The sequence below is a fragment of the Aythya ferina genome, assembly GCF_964211825.1.
Source record: "Aythya ferina genome assembly, chromosome: 4".
NCBI classification, from domain to species: domain Eukaryota; kingdom Metazoa; phylum Chordata; class Aves; order Anseriformes; family Anatidae; genus Aythya; species Aythya ferina.
Window position 1 is genome coordinate 62,144,461 of NC_140300.1, and position 24,100 is coordinate 62,168,560.

General features: G+C 42.9%; 1 protein-coding gene across 3 annotated transcripts in view; it reads left to right on the top strand.

The window, feature by feature from the left end:
• SLC4A4 (solute carrier family 4 member 4) overlaps window positions 1-24,100 on the top strand; it is a 224,422-nt gene that overhangs the window by 95,702 nt on the left and 104,620 nt on the right. The gene's annotated exons all lie outside the window — the stretch shown is intronic.

The window sequence follows — 24,100 nt, forward strand, 5'->3', positions numbered from 1 at the left end:
TTTCCTGTGTGGTAGAGTTGCCCTTAGGGTGTTCAACATCATTAGGATATTGAGAAGTGCACAGCATTCACATGGCTGCCTGTGGGTGGAAGAGGTGCTGGTGTAGTCTAAGTACAGCAGTTAATGCACAGCAGATTGCTGGCAGGTTTATTTCATAATCTTTTTTCTTTTTTTTTTTTTTTTCTTCTGAATTTGCTGCTGCATGAAAATCCATTTACTAAAAACTCAGGGGAAGAAAACAGATTGATGTTGATAGATGAGCACATGTGCTGTCCTCAGTTTGACTTCACGTATGCTGCTGCAACACTCATGGTTTTAAAATTCTTTGAACTTGTCTTTTAAAAGCACCTTCTAGAAGGCAGCAGAGGACTTGTATCATTTCCTCAGTGCAGCTCAGTGGAGGCCTTTGCAGGGGACCATGTTCAAGTTCACAGGCGACCCTTTTTCTTAAGGAACTGTTGTACAAAGGTCTGTCAAGTTGTTTGTGGCACCAAGCAGCTCCTCTGCCTCGTACACCCTATGCTCACTCTGAAATAAATGAAGTCCCCTGACAAGTTCATGTTCCTTCTTCCAAACTTCTTCACCGTAAGTGACATAGCAAGATACGGTGATGGCGGCTCCTGGAAAGGTGATTTAAATGGCATACATTCATGTTGCTCTTAGTTGCAACCCTGGTGAAGTTTGCATAGCACTTTGGATTAGAGGATTGGGGAAATGAGGAAATTCCTCTGCCTGTGCAGGGGCTTGGTTTTACATATAGCTTTAAGCAAGTACTTTGAACTGAAGGGCAGGGGGAGGAGAGGAATTGTATTTCATAGCTTCTGAAAATCAGCTGCATATTTCTGAACATAATTTCCCCATCTCTTTAAAAAAGTTCAATAGGTTTTAAAACCAAGCTTTTTTTTTTTTTCTATTAAAAAAAAAAGGCAAAAAAGTCCCTTCTCTCTGTGTGTATTTGCATACGCAAATCAAACTGTTGAAGTTCTGTACTCTGAAATGCATGAGATGAACGCACGTGTGTCTTGGCATGTGTATTGTGCATTTCAGTGAATTCCCTTCTGCTCTGCAGCCTCACTGCTGCCTCTCGCTTTTGGACTGCTCCCTCCCTTGTTGATTGGGATAACATTTCATTCTTCCCAGAGTCATAGGAATGTGCCTCTTAACTCTGGCTTTTTAAGTCAGTAACTGAAGTAATGTATGACACAGTTCATCAGGGAGCATGGTTTGCCTTAAAAAAAAGAATCCTTGTGTCACAGCGATTTGAATCAGTGAGTAGGAAACTTTCATTTAAATAGTGGATTTTAATCTGGCTATCTACTTTTTATATTTCTTAAAGGAAAGTTGATTTTCAACAAGTGATTTGCTGTTAATGTTCCTTTCATGTTGAATTTATCATTCCATTCTGGAAGCCAAGTCACGCTTCCAAAGATTTTTTTTCAAGCTACAGATATTCAGCGTGTTAATTTTTGTGCAGTAGAAAGTAGCAACTAATGCACTTTTCATTTACTAGAGGCAGAACACAAACACCTAAATTTAGGCCTCTCTGTGTGGGTGTTGACGTACAGTGTGGGCACTTATAAACTCCCGTTATGGCCACTGAAGATGCAGCTAACTTGCACAGTCAAGCCTGGAGAGTGATTCAGCACACCCTGAAGTAGACACCTTCTGGCTGCTCAGACGAATTGCTCCCTCAGCCCTATTGCTTCTGCTGGCTACATCGGCTTTGGCTCTCACAGGAGCCTGCACACTGTGTGGAAAAATGTGACACGTAGATATCAGATGTCCAGTTTGGATTGTTTTGCTGGTGTCTGGCTGGAGGTTCAGAGGAGTACTACTCTATATGATCTTTGTCAAATTCTGCATGGATGGAAATTCAAATTCAGTTCAACATATGCTAGGAAGGCCTCGTTTAATTGTATTATTGAACTACCTGATGAGTACTGCTTTTTGTTTTGTTTGTTTGTTTCCAATTAAAATCAAATTAGGAATCAAGGGAAGTGTTATCTGAGTTAGCAAGCTGGTGGAGTTTTCTGTTCTTCTCAGATCCCATCTTCTTACCCTTTCTTTTTTAGCTCAGAACTCAGAAGAAAAATAAAAGCTCTCCTGTTTTGTCACCTCCCATTTAATTTCTTTAATGAGTTGGATAATTCAGAAAATTAAACTGCCAGTAATATTATTTCTGCGCTGAGGAAGGAGATACCCATGTCAGAAATGAGGTGAGCACATTTGCACAGTTTTGGCTGAGATGCCTAGCCTGAGATTCTCACTTGGATTTAGCAATCTGACTTGCCCTAGTCTTTGGAATCACATATTTTCTGTTCTTGGTTCAGCGCTGATTTACAACTCATAATGTTCTTGGTAGATTACAGGAGAGTGCAGGTCTTAATATCAGTTGTTAGTTTTTAAATCAGTTTATTAAGAAGACATTTCAAGGCAAATGTTTTGACAAAACTATGAACAAATTCTGCATCACTGTCTTGAAGAAGTAATGGTTTGGTGCTTTACTTCAGTGACATCTCAAGTGACTTTCCAATCTAGCTGAAGAGTATGTAGTGCTTGGGACGTCAGTGGAGAAACGTGGCCTCTGTAGCAAAGACCACGTATGCTTTGTGGCTGCAGAGGTCTGCCCCTTTCCTTGGATTTGAGAGGAGTTGACTTGGAGCTAACTACTAACTCCATAAACTCCTCGTAGCTTTCCATGCCTAAGAAGAGATGGTGGCTGGTAGCTCACAGACCAATACTGCTGAGATTCCTCCTGGCACTCCAGGCATTTGTCACTGGGGCGTGCCAGGAGAATTCCTCACATTTCATCCAGTAGAAATGGGATGGAAGTTGTAATCCTTTATTATAAGGATGTGATCTGACTGTGCAGCCATGCAGCCCATGTGCTTGCGCTGTGATGGATCTTCCCATGTAAGAATGGAATAACCTACCCATGTACTTGTGTGTAGTTTGGGTTTTGTTCTTGTTGTTTTTTTAATATAGGTCTTATAAGCATATGAAGTCTTTCATGGTAGAATGTGCACTGTTGTGATTAGCAAATGCTCCGTGAGTGCTGTGTAAAGGAGAAAAAAGCAGTTGCTATCACGAGTAGGGGCCTGGAGAACTTAGGAACTGTCTGCTCGTCATGCAGGTTGGCGATGTGGTAGCAGCTGCTGACAAGAGCTAAGGGAAGGTAACTATTTAAATGTGGAAGTTGGATTGGTAAGATTGAGATCATTGGAAGCTCAAAAATTAGCCTGTAAGCAAATAGATAGGTTTTTAAAGCATGTTCTGTTTAGGCAAGTTAAAATGAATGTGTGGAGTTGTCATCTGTACAAAACCATGACTGTGATGAATGCTGTGACTGGGATCTGAATGAACTGACAGTTTGATCGTGTTTTGTATGAGGGATCGTCACCTGCAGTTAAAAACAGCAGCCAGTTTGCTTCCTTTAATCTGTGTTTATGTACCAACAGCGTAATTACTGCAGAAAAGGGCCAAATCTTATTACTCTTCCTGCAAGAGACAGTTGACAACTTAGTTATCCTCACTGTAAAAGCAGTGGGTGCTGACATGTGGTGCGGGATCCTTGGATGCTGCAATTTTTGGCTCGTACTTGATGCAGCAGAAGGAGGAGAAGCAGCAGCCCAGGTGCCTGCACAGCACGCTCCTGGCAGAGGAAGCACACGTGGTGTTACGTGATCCAGGGGTGCTGCCTGAGCCCCTGTCACCATGTGCAGGCAGGGTCTCTATTAATAGAGTGAAGATCCAGGTGATTCCTGGTGTTACGTGAGTGCTGGCTCTGGAGATTATGGGGCAGACGCTGTGGTTTCAGGCAGTCAGTCCGATGGGACGTGTATGTATGCAAGAGAAGTAGAACCTCAGCTACGACAATCTTGAGATTGTCTTTAAGCTAAAAAGACACATTAATGTGGAGACATACTATGATGAAGAGAGTTTGGGTTTTATGTGCAAGCTAATTAAACTAATTTCTGAGTAGCACAGAGCTTATGTACGTATTTGGTGCGTAGTTGCCATTTCTCAGTATCTTGTTAAACTCCTGGTGTGGGGGCTTGGGGATTAGCTGATATTAGTCAGGCACATGAGACATAAACCCAGCACATCAGAACTTGTTTCCCATGGAGGTCGGTAGTGCATGCTGCCAGTACTGTTAGGTGTAGCATATTGTAACTGGGGGGTCAATCACTGCATCAGTTGTCACCCAGGCTTCACTTTTGGAGGTGCTATAATGGCAAAAAGATGTCCAGTTGAAAGGTTTTAAGAAGGAGGTCTGTGTTTAAGCATTTCTTTCTGATAAGGCTGTATCACAGCTGTAGGGTAGAAAAAAAAAAAAAAAGGATGTTGTCAGCTGTGTTGACTCTAAAAGTCATTAATGGCAACTTCTTAGAAAATTCTGTGATAAGTTCACTGAGGCTGTGATTTGCATTGTAGAAGTTTCAAGGCAGTGTAAGAAAAAAAATAATAAAGTGCATTATTTGCAGTTTCCCTCCCCATAAGTTACATGATGCATGGTTTCAAAATTGTAAAGCAAGTAACAGAAGCAGTTATTCAGTGAAGAAATTAGTGCACAGAGGATGAAGCATGAATGCTTCATGCAGTTATCAATAGGTAGGTCTGTACTGCTCAGTATCCACAGTCATTACCATCATTTCCAAAGGGCTGCAGTAACAAAAAGAAGGTTCTGATTTTGGTTACGGCTTTGTTCATTGTTAATTTTCATTAGCTTGTTAGGCTGTATTGCTATTTCCAGCTGTTGTGGTCTTTACTGTATGATCAAACTATTTCAGCAGCTGTGCTTCCAAATGAATGAGCATTAGATTCCTCTTCATTTCTAATTTCCATAAAATAGCGTCTTCTGTTTCATATGATCCTCTCTACTTGCATCCAAGTAGAGGGGAAACAGGGAAACCTTGAACTTGGAGAACTTGTGGGACCTTTAAGGATAAACTGAGCAGGAACATTAACTTGTTCAACAGCAAAGGCAGTCTGAATATTGAGGCATCTGGTTAGATCGTTGCCTTTGGGTAGTAGGTTACTCTCATCTTTGCCACCTATACACTAAACATAACATCCAAACAGTTTCTCAGCTCTTTTATTTTAGTTATATGATAGCACATAGTTAAAAACGAGAACTGAGGGTCCCGGCTATTTTTAATTACTTGTATCTTTGCCAAAATATAATAATTAGGACTTAAATTTTCCATTTTAGGTATCTACCTCAAGTTCACATTTCTTCTTGGGAACAGGAGGAGGAAGGAAAGCAGAGAGAAATTTTTGTTTAAAATTCTGGAAAAGGTTTCAGAGAACCTAACAGAAAGAAGTTTCCAGCAATCTTCTACTCTGGAAACTAGATCACACCTGTTTCACATCAGATGCTTGAAATTAATACCAGGTGGCTCTGTCTGCTAGGCAATGTCCCAGGTGAAAATTTGTCCAAATTAACCAAAGCTACAACCTTTTGGAAGTCTGTTTGCACACATGCAGTAGAAAGACATTTGAATTTAGTAGTTGTTGCCTCTGAGGTCTTTTGATCTTCCCTGGGAATGATTCAGCCCATGTCCTAAATACTGACCCATGTTATGGGGAAAAAAAATCTTTGCAGTGAGAAGCAAATGTTGGAAGTGGTGGAATTCCCTGCCCTGGAAGTGGTTTGGGACCAAGCCTGAAGGAGCCTTGGGTAGGCTATTCTATTTGAAGGACCTGCTTTCAACACCAGGTTAGATGATAATTTCCAGAGGCTTCTTCCAGGTCTGAGTTGTCTAAAATTCTGTGGTCTGTAGGTAAAAATTGGTGAGGAGGGCGAAGGGGGGAGGATTTTGCTCCAGTGATTCATGACAGAAGCACTATTGTTCCAAGCAATGAAAGGTGTTTCCTTGTTATACAATGTCTGCTATGGCTGTGGCATTTTTTTATTATTATTATTTGTTTCCCCAGAGGCCTTAGCCTCTGAATTGTATTATAGGATGTTTTTTGTGAAATATATTTTTTACCCCTTAGTTTTGTGTTGTCTTCTTGTAGTTGGATTCGGAGGCATAAATGTCTAGTTTCTGGGTGTCTGCTTTGTCACAGTGTGTGTGTGTATTTTTCATTCAGAACTTGTTTTAATTTTTACAAAGGAAAGTCCAGAAAGATAGGCTACATGTCCTATTCCTTGAAAATATTGTGCAATTGTATCTCTGACAGCAGTTTTTCAAGGTGTGAAAGGAAGGATTTTCAAATGCTTGGCTTTATCTCTTTGAAATATGCTGTGATTTCAACGGGGAGGCAGAAATTGCCCCAAACTGTCAGCTTCTCAAAAATCTTACCGGTGGTCTGTTTTTAAACACGAATTCTGTTTGTACACAAAAGATCTTTGGCCACTGTAACTAAAATCAGGTTTGCAAGTAGTGGGTGATAAATTCAAGTTACTGGAACAAAGGTAAGTAAGCTTTTGGATCGGCAAGTAGTCCCACACGTCTTAGCTCCTAACAGTTTGCTAACTGAGGAGCTGTTCTGGGTAGGGGCAGTGTGTGGTCTGATCCACTTCCCTTCCCCTGACACTGGTTGCTGCCAAATGGCTTGGATTTTCCCAGCCTGAATAATTCAGTTGCTTGAAAACTGGTGTGCCTGCTACCGAAGCATCGCCCTCATTGTGGGGAGCAAACTGGTCCTACAAATATAACGTATCCTATGTGCTGGAGGCATCAACAGAAACTTGGATAAATCATTTCAGAGAGCTTGTGGCTTACTAGCAGCACCATTTTGGTTAAAAAAATAAATAATAATTAAAAAAATAACACATCTCTAGCTGAAATAGCTCATTTCTGGAGTTGTACTTGAGAAAAAGGCTTTGGGAAGCCTTCAAAAGCCCTCATCTTTTAAAGTGAACTGTATTGTACTGTACTTTGCTGTTGATGGTGAGAATTCCACAGTGAAAAGTGACCCTAAAAGAACCCAAAGTTTTCTATAACAGAGCACACTGGCCTTTCCAAAGGGACTCCGCAGGAACAGGAGGTTGAGCAGCTCAAGACCACAGGTTGGCAGAGGGAAAAGCTGACAGCTCCAGAATAACAATGGTAAACAGCACATTGCTCAGACTGTTAATACTTCTGGCTGCAAGAGATTATTCAGTGGGAATAATTCTGCAAGCATAACTTTGGCTACTTTTATTGCCATCCAGTTGAAAAGTTTGCCCAGAGCCTCCTTAGCTTACCTTGAGCAGCGTTGTGCTTTTGCTGAAGTTAACATGTAGGTGGATCATAGATCCGGGATAAATGGCTGGCTGGGTAGTTCAGCATGTCTTTGGCCGTAATGGTGTTTTCCTCATCGTCATCAAAGTAATCATCTGTTGTTAATCCCCCAAATTTGAACCTGTGACTTCCCAGGGACCCGAAGCCTTGCGTTGATTTTGATTTGCAGCCCTATTACAGACAAATTAATGTACATGAGTGACAGCATGCCAGAGAGAGACGAGAAGAAAATGAGTAATTAACATATATTGGGTATTACTGATTGCTTTTATGATTATCTGGATTTTGAGGTATTAGCTGGAAAAATAACTCCTAATCCCTTATTAAAGATAAAAGGCAAGTCATTAAAAGTAGAAGGTTGTTTTCAGTCCTGAGAAGCCCTGGAAATATGTCTTGGCTCCAGCAGCAAACTAACCTTAAAAGCCTGTAATTCCAAGTTACTCAGCTTAGTTGTTCTCCCCAGCAAGGGAATTTCTGAAGTTTCCCATGTGCCGGGAGGCGGAGGGGGCTGCGAGACAAAGCGACCCTTGTCATACCAACCGGGCGCTTGGCGCTGGGACAGGAGCCTTTGAATATCTGTATTAGCTGAGCCCTGCCCAGCTGCTGGGCCGTGAACTTTCAGCAGCACAAGCTGAGGTCACTTAACCGCGCAGCGCGTCTCGAGCGGGAGCTGCTGGGTGGTTTTTACCTCGGGCTGATCCCGCTCCGTGTTTCCAGCAGTGACACATCTCCTGTGAGAAGCTCCCAGCACACCTCCGCTCTTTCCCTTTCTCTGTTCCCGACAGCAGTGCCCACCAGCTGGGTGGTTTTACGGCTGGGTGCTAAACTCAATCCGCAGAACGGGCCGGTCTGAATGCAAACCACAAATCCCAGCAGGGAAGGGGCAACGAGTGGCTGAAGCGCTGGGAGCAAGGAAGCGTTAAATCTCACGGAAGGGAAACGTTGCCATGTTATTTTTCTTAAACCCACCCTGTGCGTGTGCCTGCTCCCGGGGTTAGAAGGAAAGCAGCAGCACCCCTTGCTGATTTATAATAATTAATGATTTGCAGAAACTTGCCACACACCAAGTGTTGCTGTGTAATCCAGTCCTTTTTAAAAAAACAAACTAGGTTTCTTATTTCTGGATAATGAAATTTGAGCGACAGGAAAGCTACAGGGTTTTTAACTTCAATTCCCCTATTTTATTAGCTTGATGTTTCAACGCATCTTGTTTACATACTTCTAATTTCAAAAAGCTATTGAAAATGCAGTGGGACACGTTAAAAAGAAATGAAAATAACATGAAAAAACTTTAAGGAGATCAATGGATGTAAAGCAGTTTACATTTGAGGAAATGTTTGTCAACCAAACTGTTTTGGTAGAATAAGTTTGCTAGCACCTGGCTTTATTTTTCTTTTGTTTTTTCTTTTTTTTTCTTTTTTCTTTAAGTCCTGAATTCCAACTGTGCTGCTGGGCACCCAGTGCTTTTGCAGAGGAGGCCACTTTTTTGTACTTGAGGGTGGATTGAGAAGGTACAGGTGGAGTTTGATGCCATGTTTAGGTGGTCAAGCTCTGTTCCCTGAGTGCAGAGAGAGCAGGTGACAGGCTTCTGGCAGCCGTAGCCACTTGGGGCTAGAAACTCTTCCTGGGGGGACTGTGTAAAGTCCCCCCTGATGTCTGGGCGTGTGCAGGTTGGTTGGTTACAGGGTGCAGATCATGTAAAAGTCTTCCAAGACCCCTTTCTGCACCCCCTGCTGCTCTTGTTGTATGCACCTCCAGACTAAGAGTCCAGTGTCTGTAAAAGCTGAAGGTTTTTATTGAGTGTTTTGTTTTGAAATGTTGTCTGTTTACATTTCCTAGCACATGTGCTAAAGGCATTCAGTCTGTAACGTCTTTGTTTCTGTAGAGAAAATACTGAAAGAGAGGATGGAACAAAACCAAGCTTGCAGAAGAAGGTTGTTAGTGCTGAAGACTCAGGTCATGCTGAGAAGAAATCTCTCTTTACAAAGATGTGTCCAGAGTCCACGTTTTCATGCCAAACTCTTCCTTGGTTCCTTTGGACACAAAACATGTTGCATGTGTTGTTTTGCAGTCGTTTTGTTGTTTTCCTGTGGCTGATGATCTTGAGGGACAGCACATGGAGTCAGACCGGTGGTGCTGGGGCAGCTCTTGATGTTTCCAAAGAGGTAGTTAGCCTAAAGCGTCCTGAAAAACATCTTCAGTTGAGTTCAGGATGTAGTATCTCCTCCAGTGAAGATCTATCTGATAAAGGTCACTTCAATTTTCAATGAGAATGGCCATACAAGAAATTGACGTTATTTCTCTAATTCACTTTAAACCCAAGCCTCCAGTCAATTGGGTTTAATTGCTGCTGCTGTCTCTGTTTAGATGACTTCTGTATGTCTGTGCAGTAACCAGAATAATTTGGGTGTGGACCCTGAATGAAACATTGAGGGCTGTGTCATAATAATAGCTCCATCTCGCTATGAGCCAAAGAAGTTGGAGATGAGGCACTGGGTGAGAAGAAGCCATGGGAACACTTTCCATGGAAAAGATAGCAAGTAAATTTACCAAGTTGGATGCATTTGTGTGCAAATGGTTCTAATATACAAACTTGGCTCTATGTTGCTACAATTTCTGATCTCAACTTCCATCCAGACCGAGATGTCAAATAGATCATTAAAAACAGCGTGGAGTTTCCAGTCGCTTTTCATTACTAAAAGTTCTTCTGAAAGCCTGGCAAAGCACTCGTGTTGGGGCAGCAGATGTGATAACTGGACTGGAGATTAGCTGGATGTGGAGTTCACTAATGGAATAGAACAAATTAGGTTGGAAGGCACCTGTGGAGGTCATCTGGTCCAAACCTCTGCTCCAAGCAGGGCCAACTTGGTAATTACGTTATTAATGTTGGTTTCGAAGTTACGATATAATGCCCAAAGTGCTGTTTCATTAGATAAAAATGAAGGCAGAATAGAGCCCCAAGGAGGCACACTGCCGTATTTCTCACAAGTCACTCTGGTCTGTTTGGATGCCTCGGGGCTGACCGTGCTCCGAGCAGAGAACAGTTACGTGTCCTTGGGAGCCCTTTCAGCACCAAAATGATTCTTGCCCCCATACCGTATTGGGATGTGGCCTGGGTGTGCTCTTTTCAAGACACTTGGAAATCTGGGTGCTTGCTGCTGGTTGTCTAGGGAGGGCCCAGGCTCTCCAAATCCTTTTCGCCATATGGTAGAGAGCCTTCTGATGTGCCTGGGGTGGAAAATGGCTTTGATTTCAGCTGAACGGTGTGCGCCAAGTCACCGGTGTGAGTAGGGAAGCTGGGATTCAGATCCCTGTTACGGCAGCCAGACTTACCTGTGGGACTTTGCGTGGATGTGTTACAGCATCTGTGTGAGACCTGGGCACCTTGCTTCATGGAGAAAACTGCAAAAGCTTCCTAACTGCCTTCTGCTGTCCAGAAATTTAGCAGCGTTGAGCAGTGTGCTGATACTGTGGTAACATCACGATTCAAAAAAGGCTGATGTCCAATGATTGCAGTGTTGAGTGGATGTTAATATTGCCAGGATAACCACGGTGTTAAGTCTTGTGCTCTGCTCTGCAGTCCTGTGTGCATTGCTGGTGTGCTGTGGAAGGAGGTCCGAGGTCTGATCCAAACCCTACTACAAACCATAGGACTTGTGTCATTATCTCCTTAATTCTTGTACAAAACCAAATAAAACTTGGAGAAAATAATTCTCCGTAGCCTTCTGCAGAAATGTCCATGGCCAAGATGGGTTAGCCAGGCTGTACCTCTCTGGGAACCATCCCTCTGAATCCTTCTTGTGATGTTTGCTTCTTCTGTTTTGCCTGGAGTGTGTTTAAAACAACTTCATGCCAAGTGCAAGGAACTGCATCTTTTCTCTCTCTCCTCCTATGGCTTCATCTACACTTCACACGCACATGCTGTAAGCAATGAGGTTAGTACATGAGTAGTCCTGTTGTATCCTATCCTCGTAAGTAGAACAAAGGAGACGTTGTGATCCTGTAAAATAAACCATTCCCTTGCGACTTGCCTGCTGTGGGGCTAAACATGGGGTTGACCATGAGGAAGGTCAATGCTTGTGCAAAAATCACCCCCATGCATTTTGGTAATTACAAGCAGCTGTTCTGTTCGGTCCAAGCCATCCTCAAACTGACCTCCTACTTGTTTTTTCCTCCCAACTGTCTAATAATTAACAAACTGCTTAATGCACGACAAAAGACCAATTAACCCTAAAGCATTTAGTGAACTACATGTAAATTAGTTGTAAAATGTTGCTGTAAACATTAAATGTTAGGCAATTACATAAAACAATAATTGATACAGTTGCATTTAGGAGCTTAAAAGAAAAAAAAAAATCTGCTTAAATAGTGCTTGGGTTCTGAGAACTCTGCTAATGGGTTTGTTTTTAACTGCAGCAGCCCCAGTCTGTGTAAGTCTGAACAGGCTGTGGCAGCTCACATTCGCTCTGCTTTTAGTCGTGGCAGAAAAATAAAGGCATGCTAACCTTGTGCACTTTTTGAAACCACAATGTGGGTGAACAGCAGAAGGAAACCTCCAAAGGGCAGCACCTGGCATCTAGAAAAAAAAGGAAATTGGATAAAATAATGAGATTTTTTTTTTTTTTCTGGTGGGCTTGGTGGGATCCAGTGGTAAAGTGTGCTAGATTAGCTGGGTTGACTATAGTGTTTTCAGGTTCGTGCTGTACAAAATGTTCCAGAGCTTACTAAAACCCCAGTGTTGGTCAGGGTCCTGCTAGGATGAGCACCAGGAGTTTGGTCATTTATTGCTGATAAGTTTGTCTGTGTCTTCCTGTTTCTGCACCTTCATATCCTAACTGCCTCACATTTTAGCTTCTGAAAAATCATCTTTCCACTTACTGATGTAGTCAAGTTTCACACGAAGAAGCTGTTTTGCTTTTCTGCAAAATCTTTAATCCTCTTAATTGGCTCTCACTCCACGGTGGTCTCCTTGATCCACCAGTTCCCAAGCTCCTGTTGCTAATATTCTTAAATAATTCATTTTTCTTCTTTGTCTTATGTACTAGTTTTTCAGTTTGTTTGGGTCTTTGTTGTATGTCATGTTTGCCAGTTTTGCTTTAACCTAAGCTTACGTAGAACTGGCATATTCCTAAATCACAGAATCATTAAAGTCAATAAACATCTCAGAGGTCATCTGATCCAACCATCCCCCTGACACCAATATCACCCACTAAACCATGTCCCGAATCACCATGGTGCAGTGAAGTGGGGCTTTGATACCTTATTCTCTATAGTTGTCCTGCCTTACTGCTTTATCGCCTCTGATGTTTGCTGAATGTGTATTTCCATGTTGCTTGCTTAGATTTCTATTCCAAATTTGTCTCCAGATACCAAATTTTTCCCCTTTCACTGACAAACATTAGGTGTGTTTGAACTAGCTCTCTCCCTTCCTTGGTTTTGGCAGTATCCTTTTCCTGAGCATATTGATCTTAATTACAGTACAGTCGCTTGCTGAAAGCTGGCCCGTGCTTAGTCTTACTGTGTAAATACTTCGGATAACAGACTATTATTCTTCTCACACACAGTTCTAGTATAATTCCTAGTTGTATTCCATTCCCAAAAGTGGAAAAATCTTTTACCTGCATTTGGCTGATTTAATTACAGAACCACGCTTAAAGCAGTAAAACTACTTTCCAGGGTAGGTGAGTCCTTAGCAAATCTACTGAAGTTACTGGCTTGCCAGAGTCAGTTTTCCTTCTTGCACTTTGGAGTTAGATGAGAAGAGCTCTTTCCTCTTCTATGTGGTAGACGCCAAGGCTAACCACAAACTCTGGCCGGTTGACTTTCAGCCAAGGAAGGGTATGCATTGCTAGCCTGAAATCATTTTTCATTAACATTTTGTCGGCCTTTTTTTTTTGTTTGTTTGTTTCACAAGCTTCCTTTTTTTAACCTCAATTTTTCTTCCTTTCTCCAACATTTGCTTTATGCTGTTGCCATTTGCTGAAATGCCTGCTGTGTGATACCCTGCTGCTGGACATCCCTTCCTCTCGCTAATGAGAGATCACCTGCCATTTGGGGGCTTATATATAATGGATCAAAATACATAGCTCTGTGCAACTCTTGTCAGCAGTTGATCTAACTATGACAACTTTCAAGTTCCCAGTGCCCCTGAGCTTTATTTGGAGGGATGGGTTTGCGTGTCTGGGCTCTGCTGAGTGGTGGGGCACAGCTCAAGGTGTAGACCTTTGTGCAGCCCGTGTCCGCGGAGCAGCAAGCCTGTTGTTTTCCAGCATAATCCTGCTCTGCGGTGGTTTGGTGCTGATGTTGGAAGTGGGGGTGAGTCTGTGAATCTAGGAGGAAAAAGGAGGCAGAAGCTTGAATGCTACTTGCTGTTGCAAGGGGAAACCGGCAAAGAACAAGAGCTGGAGAAATGTCACCAGGCTTTCAAGAACAAGTTAAATCAGGAGTTTCTTTCTGGGAAGCCATTTGGAAAGAGTGTATTGCTGGCAGCTTGGAGCCACGCGGAGCCTGAAGTTAACGGTTGTTAATTTTTAAAGGCAGGAACGAAACTGGTTATTGTGTCTGTATCTCAATAGGGTCTTTCTGCTACTGAAATACCACTGCGAATGCCCTCTTCTGAATTGTTTTCACTCAGAGAGAGAAAATTCCCTCAGAGAAACAATTTATCCACCAAAATCTTTTATTTGCCTCACTAGTTACAGTACAGTGACAATTTTTGTCAGGGTGATCATAACATCTCCAAGGATGCCAAGCGAGGGAAGTGCTGAGGATGGGCTTTTGGTAGGCTTTAAAAGATGGGATAAAGGAAGCTGCCTAAAGCACATGGTCTGAAGAGATGGATCTTCCTCACCTAACTTGGTTTGCTGCAGCAAGGAAGTGTGTGGAGAACCAGCATTAAAGCATGAAATTAACTGGTTTTGTAACGATTCGCCAGGCCAGATCCTGCTGCTCTCAAAGTCAATGAAAGCATTGTCTGAACTCTCGTGCTGGCTTTGTAGCTTTTTAGATAAGTGGCTGTTAACCTTTAAGAGCCAGAAGGGCAGTTTGTCACTGAATGAAGCTTTTCAGAAGGTGATGGAAAAAAAAGAAACGCTGAGCATTTTCAAAGCATCTCAAAGGCGGCTGGCGCCTTATTCCTGCTGATATTCAAGATGAGATGGGCTCAGAAGCACCAAATCGATGTAGGCTACAGAACACTCGCATTAATGGCTGTGCATGTGTCAGAACAACCAACAGACACCAGTCATCTCTGTCACATCCAGAGCGACACAGTCTTCCACCACAACTACCAGCTCTGGTGAAGACCAGCTGTATTCATATCAACAATAAATGTACCTTGATGTTTGTTTGTAACTTCTTTTTCCCTTTTAAGTGTTTCAGTGCCTGTGTGCTGCATACTCTGTTCAAACCAAGCAAGAGACCTGTACTCAAGTCTGTATGTATGCAAAGCAGTGGCAAAATCAGACCTAATTTATTTAGCTCTGCCTCTTTCCTCTCCCCCAGCAATAATTTGTGCTCTTGAGCCTCACAGTCAACAAGAGCCTGTGCTCTCAGAATGGCATCTCCCTGCTACACCAAGTTTGACACAAGGCAGTTGATCGTAAAGAACCCTCTCAGCGCATATATGTTGCTCTCAGACACCAGGTTGGTCTCCTGCAATGCCTGCTAGGAATATTAACACCCTTTTCTCTCCGTGCCTGAAGTGGATGAGGTATTTGGCAACATTTAAAACAGAGGGGACAGAATGAAAAGAGTTGAAAGCAAAAAGTGTTGAATGCCAGAGACATTCAGTACTCCTTGAAATACTGCCTGGCAACAGAGATCAGCTCAATTTCAGCTGGAGACACTGCTGAAAAACACATGGAATGAAGGGCTCTGCATGCAGGAAAGTTGGAGGAGTAAAAAATGAAAATTCGCATGCTTGTGCTTGGCTTTCTTCCTCTGCGACGCTGTTCTGCTCCATCGAGCCCTTGTTGAAGAAAACTTCTAGAAGTGCTGAAATGGTCAGAGCTGATGTGGAGGATGATTGAACAGGACAAACAGACTACGATGAGATCCTGCTTGTGAGAAGAGCTTAATAGGCATAAAATTGTCTTGCAGCCGGAGGGCTGGATTTAAAGCACAGAGAGGGAAGGGAAGGGTGACTATTTCTTCTTGGCACTGCATGGAAGTTTAAATTCAGACAAAGAGTCCAGAGTTGTTATGGCTGTGTCCTTAAAAAGATCACTGCACCTCACTATTCATTACCTAAAAAAGGAGGTGCAGGTAAATGATCAGTGGTGAGCTCAAAAATTAATTAATAGTTTGGTAGGACTCTTGTGGCCAATGGAAGGGAATGACAGTACTAAGGGACTGCATCAAATCAAAATAGCTTTAAAAATATCTTAGAAGAGAGCTGCACTGCAGTGTTGAACGCAAAAGCGCTGTCTTTTTTTTACTCACCAAATAAAAAGGAATTTTCTCACGTACTATCTTATGTTGAGTAGTTGCTTCGTGCACGAGCTGTGCTATTAATGCCTGTGGAAGTACTGGGGGAGCCACATATGGTCATGAATGTGGTTAAGGGCACATTTGAGGTACTAGAATGGGACCCTAGCAGGGTTACAGGGAGTTGAACAGCAACATCTCTGCAAACAAACTGTGAAAGCCATACTGTTTTTAGAAAAGGAAAACAAAGAAAAGCCCCCCCAGAAAACACAAACAAACAAAAAAACCACTGAGAATTACAGAACGGTTTTTGGACTTTGCTATATATGGCAGCCACTGTGCTGCTAAATTGATTCACTGGAGGCTTGACTGTTGGTCAAGTCCAAGCGAGATGTGATTCCAGACAGCATCCCAGATCTGTGTGACAGTGGGATGTGGAAAAAAGCTAGGCTTTCTCTAGATGCAGCTTTTTCTTTATTGAAGTCTATTTGGCAACTGCTCAGTAATAGCTCCTTAAAAATGTGCTGCTGTTGCACTTTCACATGACTTTAAGTAAGATGGCTGACCTCCAGAACTAGTCAAAAAATACCTTTGTAATCCATATTTTGTACTGGATTGCTTGTTGCATGGCTTATATCATGCCAGGGATTTTAAACAGCGTGCTCTGTTATGATGCATAGGCTGTGGTACAGAAGGATGGGTTAGCTGTTCACTAAAAGAAGCGTCAAAGGCATCACTGCCTTTAGTGCTATTTCCAATTACATGAGATGAATCTAGGGGGAAAAAGAAGTGATAAAGAGAAATCTCCTGTTTTTTTTCAGGCAGTTCAGCACCTACTAACCAGTAATTGGCATCTAGCTACAGCAGGCCTGTCTCCAGACCAGCACCCGGAGGATCACGCGGTCTACACGCACCCGACTCTGCACCCTTGAGATCAGGGGAACCTTCTGTGGATCTGAGCAGGCAGAGACCAGAGTGGTTAATACATTAACTATTTGGCCTGGCTCAGCTTGCTACTGATGTATCTGAGCAAGGCTGTTAATAATGCATTCCGTTTGGAATATACAGCTGCCTCGGCCCCTGACATGTTACATCGCTGTTAGTTTTGTTGTCTGCAGCTGAAAAAAGCAGGCACCGATTTTCAAAGACAGCTAACTGGCAGTGTTTCTCCAGTGGAGCAGTGCTGAGAAAGGTTCATAGCCAGACTAGAGGTGTAGCATGCAGCGATCCCTCCATCATAAGTGTGTTCAGAATTAGCAGTGTTTCTTCTTCTATAGGCAATGTCTTTTATGTTGAGGCTGACTGACTTCTTCATTAGCTGATGGTGTTTTTGCTTAAGAGGCTGCCAGACTGATAGTCTGCATTGCTCACCTTGTCCACTTGTCCCTATCTGCTATAAATGAGTAGATTTAGGACAGTTTTGGAAGAACGGTCTTTGCTGTGTCCCAATATCTCCATGGAATGCATCAATAAAATACCTGAAGACGTAAGGTCTGTGCATTATCACAACACCGCTGAAGACAGAAGGAGCTGAGAGTGCTTAGCAAATCATTACATAAAGGCTGCCGTTCTGGCTGTTGAGAGAATGTGTTGTTAGTAAGCATTTGTCTAATGCTGATAATTTTTTGCAGATCAAAGACTTAAGATATGCCACATGCTGCATAGGAGCTTACAGCAGAACATGAACAATTGTGCAGTACAGTAGTCCAGCAAAAAACGGATTATTCAAGAGGCAGTCAGCATTATTCAGTACATGTTGGAAAGGGTCATGATCAAGGGATGCGGGATATTTGCTTCAGGATGGATCAAGTGGCTTGAATTGCCTTCTCTGCTTTTGTTGTCTGTAGGAGAGAGAGAGATGGCCCCAAAGGGGACCTGGTAGCATAGTGAGTGCTCCCTGCAGGCTGCCAAGTTCATCCTGCGGGCAAATCTGATCTGCCTTATTACCAGCCAGCACTGTATGCAAGGTCAAAAAGGAATCATTTTTCTCCATAGGAAAAGAGATTTCTAACGTTGGCTTGTAGCAATTATCTGGAGAGTTGGTCATCCAGAGCTGGATTCTGCAGGAGCCTAGGAGAGGCCCAATGTGTGGTCTCTGATCAAATTTTAAGGTGCAGGCATTGCTGTGAAGCAGATTCCACATGTAGATCATTGTCCTTGTCTATACAAGTGCAAGAATAGCACAGAGAGTCTGTGTGCTGTGCTTCAACATGGGCAGTGCTCCAGACACATTGAACAGCATTACCAGTAAAGTGGGAGTAGGTCCTTTGCCTTGTCCTTGTGTCAGATACCACATGTGAGCTGTGAAGATGTCCATGATGACAATCTCAGTCTCTGCTTTTAGCCATGACTCCGTGTTGGTTAGTGTTTCATGGAAACTGGTAGAGCTGTGAGCTGTGAAAGCCGTCACTGCTTGCTTTTAGCTGGGGGAATTCCATCTCCTGTTACAATCTCCCTTTCAAATCTTACCTTGTTTTCGATTCAAAAGCTTTCTTCCTCAATTTTTGCCAAACTGCGTGACCAAACTACCTTGCTTATATTAAGCAAGATGCAGAGCAAAAAATCTTACTGCAGAATCAAGATATTGTGAATTCTGGTCTTATCAGTAAGGTGTTAATCAGCATTGGGCCAGGTTACTGCTGCTTCTCATTACATCCCTGTTATGAAAGGGGATCAAGGGGAGATAGTAAGGGTCTACAGTCTACACTGCAGCTGGAAGTTGTATGATGGGAGAGTCAAAATTAAGGGAGTTGCCATTTTTTTCCAAGCTCCCCTCCTTGGGAGCAGCTTTTCCACTGTCCTTGTATTCTCCAGCTCTGTACTTGTGTTTAACTTCTTGTTATCTGCTAGGTACGATGCCTAGAGAAGGGGTTGTGCTGTGGAGGGGAGCAGACCAGAAACCTGTAAAACTTCGGTACGGGATGGGCCACGCCATCTGTGTAATTGTTTCATGACTTTTGTGAAAACTGCCTGCTTCATTCTTCTCATTAGTAACATTGACTAAAGCCTGGGTTTTTGTCATCAGCTACCCTTAGTGGAAACTTGCCTCTGGATAGTGCCTTGAACTGTCTGTAAAAGTGTTCAAACTCCAGGGCGTGTCTATGCAGGAGTACTCAGGAATGTGAATGGGAACTGATCAAAGGTATAAATCTTCAGAGAAAGGATTAAATGGGATAAGGTCTTGTAGAGACATTAACATGCAGAATTAAAGTTGTTTAATGTTAATTGATTCGTTTTGGAAGTGAGGTCAGGTAAACTAGAAAGAAAACCACCTAAAATCTGATAAGAACGTCCACACAGGTGTTTAACTCAACTTACTCCCTCTGACTTGAGATTGATTTGAACTGAGTTTTGGCTGACTGAGGGCAACCCCAGAAATTAATTGGAGTGTAATCATGTCCCATTTTAATAAATGTATTTGGAAAGCATGTTTTACAAATAACCCTCTTTGATAATGTTACCACAGGCTTTGAGGCAGGATTTATGCCAGGGCTCATGGGGATTTCTGTAGCTGCTGATGTACTTCTAAGTGGTGGAGTACCCAATGTTAGACGGGCTCTTTGGCCTTGGATGGAGGAAGCAGTCGACTGAGGTGCAGGTCACAACGGTGTTCAGAAACACTACCAGTAAAAACAAAATGAAAAAATGCATGGAAGAAACACTGCTGGCTGGTATGAGAAGAGACTGTTTTAGTTGTACATCATCACAAACGGGTACCCCCCAGTTAATTCTGAGGAGGTACCGTACACGTGGAGGGCCAGATTATAACCACCTTCCTCGCTGCATCACGTTTCACCCCTGGTTAGTGAGGCACTTGCAACTCAGCACTGAAGCATGAGGTGACTTCAGGATACTTGCTGCTCTTGTGAAGCCCCCCGGTATTTCTGCATGCCATGGGGAGCCCTGCAGGCAGCGAGCTTGCTGCTTTATCCGGCCAGGCTGGGAGGGAGGGCTCCCTGCGACAGCGAGCAATTGAAGAAGTCGGGCTGACGTTGGGCTGGGAAGTTCAGCTGTGGCCTTATTTGAAGCCGTCGTGCCACAATGTGTCTCTCTGTATTTCTCCCTCAGATTTCTCTGTGTTGATGGAGATTGATTTTGCCTTTGGGAACCTGAGGGTATAAATTGTACTCATAATTGGCCTGAACTGAACTAGGAGAAAGAGCTGATGTGTTTGTTCTCTTCAGCAAGTGATTTGTTTTATAAGCTGCTTCATGGACTGCTTCTGCCTGAATTTGGGAAAAGGAAAGGGAAAAGGGGGAGGTAGGAGGTGCCGTTAGCAGATGCCAATACCTGTATTTAAATGTTGCATTGGAGCCTTCTACCATCTGCATTTGATAGCTTAATTCCTCTCCCATTCAGGGAAAAATATAATCCCAGCCATCTAAATCCGTGGATTAGCATTTTCTCCGATACGTATGTCTGTTGCTCATCAGGTTGTTGCTGGAACGAGACAGCTGCAAAAAGAAGACCTCTCAGCAGTGGCAGCTGATGCTGCCATTGGCGGTGCTGGTTTCAGCAGCTCTCAAAGTGGCTGGGTTAGGGAGAAGCAAAGGTGATGGTCAAGGCTTGGGGAGGCCGGTGCTCAAAGGTCGGGCAGGGGGAGCTCTGCAGGGTTCACCCCCCAGGTTAATTGCTCTGCAGCTCTTAAGCCTGATACTCAGCTGTCCACCCCGCGCTCAGCACACAGTGTTCGCTGGGGAGATTAAGATGAAAATATGTTCTCCTTGCTAAAGAGCACATAAACAACCCATAAACGGCCCATTAACCTACAAAATCGCAATAAAGAACATGTGGCAAAGCAAAGCCATAGGAGACCTGTGACCCAGCAAATTCCTTAATTAGATTTTGAACCTTATCAGTTGTGCTAAATGCAGCTAATCTGAAATTAGCAAAAACAAAAGGAAGAAGAAAAAGAAGGGGAGACTTTGCTTGTCCAGATGAGGTGGGAGCACTCCTGTAACTCCTCATATGATACAGCCCAGTGAGCAAACTTCTCTGGCCAGTTGTGGAATTGATGTGTTATGGGATCAGGCATCACAGTAACACTTCCACGTAATACCAAATGATAACAAAATGAGTGGAAAGAGAGAATTTTCTCGTTGGCTGCAAGCAATGCCTTCAGCAGCTCTGTAATCACTTCTCTCACAGGCTGCTTAATGCACCAGCCTCTTGCTGTGCTCCAAGTTGCTTTTTTTGAAGCTGTAGGATATAAATTTATTTTATAGCTTTTCTGGCTGTGATATTTAAATTCTGTTAAGAATATATTGAGAGTCATTAGTGCAGATTGAGAGGGAAGTTGATGGAACATGTATCTGATGGGTTCCCTGCCAGCAGGGCTTGCTCTTCATCTGGAGGATGACTGCAGAGTCAGACACCATCAGCAAAGAGCTGAAGTCTAAGTCACCTAGACTCTTTCCATCACTGTGAAACCACCAAATGGCTGGAGAATGGCAGCCACTTACTGTTTTTGTTCTTTTTTTCCTTGAGCCAAATTATCCCCAATGAAAGGAAGAGGAAAAAGCACATCGTGGAAGTCTGCAGGTTCATGCTGTAAGCCGTTTGGTGTTCTTTTGGCCAGCTGTCATCTTTTTATTGTCCATAGTGTGCTGTGGAGGGGGGCACATGTCTGTGTACATGTCTGAAGCACTACAGCAAAATAAATGGAAAAAACCCAAGTGCTGATAACCAGTCTGCCAGTACAGTGGTATTTAAAGGTCTTAGCTGAAACTTTGGACTTGGCTTTAGTAGGTGTTTTCCCAAATGTACACACGGTGAGATCTCTGCCCTGAAGCATGTGCGATTTGAATAGAGCGGGAAGAGAGAGGCTGGTATGTGGCAGTGAGGAGCTGAGGGCCTGAGCAGCGAAATGATTTACCCCAAGCCAAAGTGGTGTGGTGAAAGCAGAACTTGAACCGTGCCTCTTAGTGCTCAGGTGCATTGGTTTCAGCACAAACTCCTGGCTCCATGGCTGATTTGAGCTGACTGTATGAAGATGAGCTCAAGTGTTACACCTATTTGGGTTTTTGAAATAGGAAAATCTTAATTATTTATACTAATGTTTATTTTCAATGTGTTTTAGATGCAGATTTTTAGTCCAAATTGCTTTTATAATTGCAAGGACGATTTTCATGCATAAGGCTATGTGTTTGCAGATATATTCTGGAACTGTTCTGCCAAGAGCATCTGTTACATCCAAGTCAAGTAATCGAATGCTTGTTATGCACCTCACGGATTGTGAGAAACATTTCTGAAGAAAAAGAAAAAATAATTGTAGAAACTAATGCTTATGTAAGAGTGCTAATTACCAAAAGGGTTAATGTGTATTTTCCAAGAACTGAATGTCTTTGTAAATTCTGCTTAGCAGTATTTTTCTCTCTTTTTCAGGAGTATCCTGTGGGAGTGTTTTTGCTTTTGTGGGAAACTACAGATTTACTCAAAGGAAGAACTGATAAAAAAATGAAAAAGCTTTGTGTAGTTAGTTTGGGAAACTTACTGAATCACGGGCAATATTGCTTATGTGACATAATGGCAAAGGAATGGATCAGCTGATTGTGTGAACTTTGCTTTCTACTGATGTATATTTATGTTGCTTTCACTTACGTTTCATACACACGCCTTACACCTTGCTCCCAATCGTGGCAAACCCAGCCTGTCCTCAAGCTCTGCTGCCTCCTGGGTACCTGTCCCGTGAGGCTAGGAAGCTGTGATGATCTGTGAATAGGGTCAAGCCCTATTGTCCTGCAATTAAAAGGCAGAAGGATATGTGTGATGGTGCCTGTGTCCATAACGGTAACACACAGGCTGGTCTAGTGCATGTCCTGAGGATGTTGTGCTTGTGAAATGGTACCCTTAAAATGGTGGGCATGGGAAAGGGGCAGCCGTGAGCAGCCACGGGGATGTACATGCTGTAATTATTTGGGTTTGGGATTGAGTTGTGCTGTGCAGTTCTGTGAAGAAGAGCTGGGGCCACGTCTCAGGGAAGTGAAGCTGGTGGGCTATAAATGATGGATTTCTGGAAATGGTTCTAGATCAGTACCACTTTGCAGAGCCTTAGATGTTGTGACTGTGCAGATGTGAGGATAGCTTTGGGAAGCACAGAGGTTGGTGCACCTCTCTGGCAGGTGCTTCTGTGAGGAAGGGCTGAGGCCTTTGTGATGGGAAAAAGGAGAGAATCACAGGGGCAGCTCACGATGTACTGCTGACCAGTGGGCCTGAAAAGCCTTAAAGGAGAGGAAGGAGGTGGAGAGAAGTAAAATGGACCTAGCTGGCAACAAGACTTCTAATTCATGTAGGTATTTTAGAGCAAAACTCAGATATGTGAAACAAGACGTTTTCAGAAGTGCTTTGCTTTCAGAAGGAAGCCTGGTCTTCTGTCTCGCTGCGGGAGCATTCTGAACAGCTTGAGCAAAACTTGCAATTGGCTCTAAAGCTTTGGGTAAAAAAATGTTCACTTCAGTGAGGTGTGTCCCTACTGCTGTATTTCTTCAATTGGGAGCGTTAAAACCAATGCAACAGGGGGAAAATGTCACCAACTGCAAAAATAATAATGAGAAAAGATAGTTTCATTAAATTATTTTCTTTAACTGTAAATGTAGTTTCGATAGGAAAAGAAAGCTTTTTTATTACAAAAGTATACTAGCTGGTGAGAAATTAAATTTGCATCAACGTTTGCTTAATAATTGAAGGCTTCTTTAAAAAAAAAACAAGAAAAAAAAAGAGAAACAAAAAGGCCATGTTTCCTATTGGTTTCTTTTTTCACATTACAAATTGAGACTTTGCTTACCCTGGAAAAATCAATGGTGATTGGACACCTGGTGTAATTAATTATATTGCAACAGCCAGACAGCTGATCTTTTGAAAAGAAAGGAGTTTTTAGCAGAACTGTTCAAAGTTCATAGTCTGCTGTTTAACTCTAATGCTAATAAACATTCAGCAGAAGGGATGTCTGTCTTAAAATTGCCCAGTATCGCACCTTTGTTTTAAGGTGATATGACAAGAACAAAACTGTAGACCCCACGAGGTCCTCCAGCAATGCTGCTTTGGTGGCACGAGCCCCAGTTGCCTCTGGGAGATGCCCTTAGGTCTTGGCATGTGCACAGCGAGGTTTTCAGTTTTTAATTTTGAGTTATGTCCATTTCTTAACCAGGAGAGGGGTTCTGCTCATTCTCCTTTAGGTAGAAACACAAATGAACTTCACTTGCACTACCAAAAGAGCATGTGTTGAACCTAGGTTCTTCTGCCTAAATGGGCAGTCGTTTCCCAATGGGTAGAGCTGTGTTTTTTTTCAGTGCACTGGTGCCTGACTAAATGCGTTCAGGCGCATTCTTCATGTATAGATGACACAAACTTTCTGTTAAATATTCCTGTGTTTTCTAGCAATAGGTCTGGGAAGGTTACAGCTTGCCTTGCAGGCCAATTAGAGCATGAGCCATGTTGACAGG